This window comes from Microtus oregoni, unplaced genomic scaffold (assembly GCF_018167655.1).
Source record: "Microtus oregoni isolate MIOR12 unplaced genomic scaffold, Mior012 000002F_ref0000024, whole genome shotgun sequence".
Classification (NCBI taxonomy): Eukaryota; Metazoa; Chordata; class Mammalia; order Rodentia; family Cricetidae; genus Microtus; species Microtus oregoni.
This window is the reverse complement of record NW_024543061.1, coordinates 68,432,832-68,438,514: the sequence shown is the minus strand read 5'-3', so window position 1 is coordinate 68,438,514 and position 5,683 is coordinate 68,432,832.

Here is a 5,683-nt window from a genome sequence, read left to right as displayed (position 1 = left end):
CATTCTTAGGTTTTGTCTTTTCATGGTGTCCCATATTTCCTGGATATTTTGTGTTAAGCTTTTCTTAGATTTAATGTTTTCTTTAACTGATGAGTCTATTGTATCTTCAGCACTTGAGATTCTCTCTTCCATTTCTTGTATTCTGCTGTTCATGCTTGCATTTGTGGTTTCTGATCATTTTCTCATGATTTCTGTTTCTATAATTCCATTGGCTTGTGTTTTCTTTAATTGTCTCTATTTTAGTTTTCAAGTCTTGAATAGTTTTTCACGTTTGATTGCTTTTTCTTGGTTTTCTTTAAGGGATTTGTTGATGTCTTCCAATTTTTTTGTTTGTCTTTTCCGCTATTTCTTTGAGGGAATTTTTTATTTCCTCTTGACGGGCCTCAAACATTCTTCTAAAGATATTTTTTTTAGGTCATTTTCTTCTGCTTCATCTATATTTGGTTGTTCAAGTCTTGCTGTTGGAGGGTCACTAGTTTTTACTGGTGTTGTGTTACTCTTTGCAGTGTTGCATGTGTTCTTACCTTGTCTACCCATCTTTTTCTCTGATTGGTGTAGTTGGGGCTGCCTGTGACTCTGGTGATCAATCTTCCAGGTGCCAGTGGATTCAAGGCTCAGATGGTTGCTCCTCATGATGCAGTCAATGCCATGGTTCCAGTCACCCTGTTGGTCACTCCGTGTCCCTGGAGGTCACTCTGCGCTCCCAGGGTTTGGTCTGATCCTGTGGAGTTTGCTGTCTCGGGCCTGATTCCCTAAATGTCCCTGGTCTGGGTCGGCTCCTGCTCCTGTGGAGTTCGCTGTCTCAGACCTGCTCTGGTCTAGGTTGCTGGCTCAGTACTGCTCCTGTAGAGTTCACTGTCTTATGCCTGCTGTGACATAGGTGTAAGAATCTTAATAAAGCCGGGCGGTGGTGGCACACGCCTTTAATCCCAGCACTTGGGAGGCAGAGGCAGGCGGATCTTTGTGAGTTCGAGACCAGCCTGGTCTACAAGAGCTAGTTCCAGAACATGCTCCAAAACCACAGAGAAACCCTGTCTCAAAAAACCAAAAAAAGTTGATCCCGAATTTCCTGAGAAACCGAAACACCGATTTCCAAAGTGGTTGCACAAGATTGCATTCCCACCAGCAAAGGATGAGGGTACCCCTTCCTCCACAGCCTCTCCAGCAAAGGCTATCCTTGGTGTTTTTTATTTTAGCCAATCTGACAGGTGTAAGATGATATCTCAAAGTTGTTTTGATTTGCATTTCCCTGATTGCTAAGGAGGTTGAGCATGACCTTAAGTGTCTTTTGGCCATTTGAACTTCCTCTGCTGAGAATTCTCTGTTCAGTTCAGTGCCCCATTTTTTAATTGGGTTAATTAGCATTTTAAAGTCCAGTTTCCTGAGTTCTCTATATATTTTGGAGATCAGTGAGGAGCAGAAGGAGGGAGAACATGAGCAAAGAAGTCAGGACCACGAGGGGAGCACCCACCCTCTGAGACAGTGGAGTTGATCTATTGGGAGCTCACCAAGGCCAGCTGGACTGTGACTGAAAAAGCATGGGATAAAACTGGACTCTCTGAGCATGGCGAACAATGAGGGCTGATGAGAACCCAAAGACAATGGCACGGGGTTTTGAACCTACGTAATGTGCTGGCTTTGTGGGAGCCCAGCCAGTTTGGATGTTTACCTTCCTAGAAATGGACAGAGGGGGTAGGACCTAGGACTTACCACAGGGCAGGGAACCCTGACTGCTCTTTGGGCTGGAGAGGGAAGGGGAAAGGAGTGGGGAGAGGGGGAGAAGGGTGGGAGGAGGGGGAGGGAAAAGGGAGGCTGGGAGGAGGAGGAAATTTGTTTTTTTTTTCTCCTTTTCTCAATAAAAAAAAGTTAAAAAAAAAAACCAAAAAAAAAAATCTTAATAAAGCTGCAGGATCGCTGCTTTACTCCCAAAGAATAACGCCTAGAGTTCTAGAAGTGAAACCTTTTGTGGAAAAGTCATATAGAAACTTACTATTTTATGGACTAATTAAAAATATACTTATAAATCAGGCGGTGGTGGCACATGCCTTTAATCCCAGCACTCAGGAGGCAGAGGCAGGCGGATCTCTGTGAGGTAGAGGCCAGCCTGGTCTACAGGAGCTAGTTCCAGGATAGGCTCCAAAAGCTACAGAGAAACCCTGTATATATGTGAGATTGGAATGGAGGAACCCTGCATTACCCAGAGTCGTGATTTTTAAAATTAAAATCCCATTGTCATATGCAAGACACCACCCTGCGAATTGTTGGCCTCAGGGGGTCCTCAAATAATACCAGCTAGTGTCCTGACTCTTGATTGGCCCCCAGAATTAGATGGTAGTCCCTGTTGCTGAAGATACCAAATACTTTGGTTACAGGCTACAGAGAAATCTACCTGGAACAAACCTAGAAACTCCTTCCCTTCCAGTGACTATACATCGTGCCAGAAGGTACTGCGCAGACTCCTACTGGAAAAGCAGCCTCATGATGATCTTACCCAGCTGTAGACACAGCGTGATACAATATTGACTTGCCAGGCAAGAAATGTCCACTGGTGCGATAAGGACATGAGTGTTTCGGGGATAAGCAACTGCTCTCCAATTGGATTTGAGGCCTCCACACGGGAAAGCACACAGGCATTGTTAGTATCCAGGCAACTGCACTGGCCTGCCCTTGGGGTCCTCACAGGATAGCCCTCAGCTGCAGCCACTGAGAGCACCTGCTGTGCACATTCCCTCTGTTCCCTTTAAAAGGGCCCTGCCCACCTCATCCCTCTCTCTTTCTCTCTGTTGGTCTGCTTCTGTGTGTGTGTGTGTGTGTGTGTGTGTGTGTGTGTGTGTGTGTGTGCGTGTGCGCGCTCCTCTGATATCTTTCTGTCTCTCCCCCTTCTCTCTCTCTCTCTCTCTCCCTCTCTCTTCTGCTACTCCTGTCCCCAGGGACTGGTCTTCCCCCTCCCCTCCCCTCTTTTTATGTTCCCTTTCCTCCTAATAGAAAACCCCTCCATGTGAGCTCTGTCGCCTGGCGTCCTTCTCTCATGGAGCTTGTTTTAAAATCACAACATGCATGATACTGTTAGCCTTGCCAAAATGGTAAACAGATATATTGTCAAACTGCCTTCTGTTATACCCATAGACTGGTGTAGCTTTCAGCCTTGAGAGAGGATTTCCTTTTTGCAGCAGGCAATGACTCTTGCAGAAGCTTGTTATCTGGCCAAAGTATTGAGAATAAGTGACAGCTGCATGCTCAGCTGTAATAGGGCAACACAGAAGAAAAAAGCAGGCTGTGGGAACTGGGGTGTGAGCGGACTGCTGTAACCCTGCCATCTGGTTACGCCAGGGCTGTGTTGCTCATGACCTAGCTGCAGCCAAGGGTGACTGCGCAAGATTAGGCCCTTGAACATCCATCATACATGGGGGAGGTGCCATGAGGCCCCACCCTTTTGTGAGGAGTGAATGGCTGCCATCAGAGAGGGTGTCATTTTCTCCAGTGGTGTAACCCTGTAAGTTGCCCAGGCTCCTACAAACAACCCCCTATCCACTGTCTTACAAGCAACCTTAACAAACTTAGTGGGTCAAAGAAAGGAAAAGAAAAAAAGGAGGCACAAAAATAGAAAAATAGAGGGGAAATTAATTAGGTGGAAGATGTAATTCAGAGGAATAAATGATAAGAGAGGGTAATGAAGAGGTACTTGGTCCAAAGATACTTTTGGCTGTCTAATATTAGATATTTTTACACAGTTGGCAAACCATCTTATTGTTTTACTAGTTCATCCTACCAGTCAACTCAGAACAAAATAGTTCTATCTGATGATATTTAGGATGGAGAGTTCTTTTATTATTTCCTTATTCTTTGACAGTTTCATAATACAATATTTTATGATTATATTTAACCCATTTTATTCACTGAAATGCTTAATATTTATTATTTCTAGTGACTCAGGATTGACATTTTGTTGTTTTGAATGAGTAAGAGATGGTGTTGAGGGTCATGAAAAATTGAGTATGTTGTGTTTAGTGTGTAATTCCAGTTAGTGGGGATAATTATTAAGCCAAGAATATGGTTGGAGAGCCATACTCCCATTACAGAATATGAACAAAATGTAATATAAGAGTATTCTGTAACTATAACATAAAGAATATTTGAAAACTAGTGCATATTGACAGTGTTATACTCTTCTTTATTTATTTCATTTGGGTTTTTGAGACAGGGTTGTTCTGTATAGCCTTGGCTGTCCTTGAACCTGTTCTGGAGAGCAGGCTGGCTCAGAGATCTGCCTACCTCTGTCTCCTGAGTGCTGAAATGAAAGGCATCCTCCACCACCACCCTTGGAACACATCTCATATTCTTGGTGTTTAAATTTAATCTAATCTGAAAAGAACAAAGGAAAAACAAGCCCCAAATCATTGTGGGTTCTGCCAAAAGTCAATATGCCCCCTCTTCTCTTTTTTTTCAAAGGAAATATTGACCTAACATGATGAGACTTGTTACAGATACTTCAAAACTATACACAAACTCAGGGTAAAATTATGTTTGGACTTTTGGCTAGAGTTATATTTGATCATGCATTAAAACACTTGAGAAATTTCCAGGGAATCTGCTTTATCCTAAAGTACATAAGCCTTAATTTTATGTGTTTTTAGGATAAATACAGTGGTGGCTATTGATTTAAATTCTTACAAGACCCTGACTGGCTCTGGTTGGCTAATGCTCAGTAACTATATGGCAATAATGCCCAACTACCTCAAATTCATTTTTTTTTCAGAAAGAAAAAAAATGTATTGCTTGTACTGCAAGAGTGTTTCCTAGACTGCTACCTAGAGCCTAAGGCAGTAGGTCTTGTTTTTATGTATTTATTTACTATTGATACCAAGGCTTGAGTAGAAAAGGTTGCTCAGACTCACTGTATAGCCGGAAATAACCCTGAACTCCCCATCCTTCTCCCACCTCCTCAGTGCTGTGCACTGGGGGATCAGGTGTGTTCCGCCATGCCTGGAGAATCCATATCTTCAGGTTTCATGCCTTCGCGACATGTTAGAACAATCCATTCAATTGCCTAGTTGGCTTTGCTATATAATATTTTAAAGGGTGTTTTTATTTTATGCATAATGTGAATAAAGTAAGATTCTTAATAATTGGCTCATTAACATGCCATCATATTCATTCAGCACCACAGTCAAGAACAAAGGACTAATTCCGTACTCCTGACCTTTCTTCCAGAGGACCTGAGTTCAGTTGCCAGCATCCATATATCAGCTCACAACCATCTATCTGTGTGATGCCTAGTCTTGCTTGTTAACTTGATTACATCTGGAAAGAACTACAATCCAGAAATGGAAGGCACACCTGTGAGAGATTTTTTGGCTTGGTTTGAAGTGGGTGAATCTACTTCTAGTCCAGACCTTAGAGGTAGGAAGATACATGCTTTTAATCCAGATCCTGGGGCAGGAAGACACATGTTTATTCTGGGCCACGCCTTCTGCTGGAAGTCTATATAAGTACATAAAACAGGAAGCTTTTGCTCTTTGCCTGTTTACCTGCGCTCACGTTGCTAGCACATCTGTTCCTTCACTGGCATGAGAGCCTACTTCTTCGGACTCCAGCATATACTAAAGACCAGTTGAGACATCCAGCTTTGTGGACTGAGCAACTTCTGGATTCTTGGATTTTCCATTCACAGCCAGCCATTGCT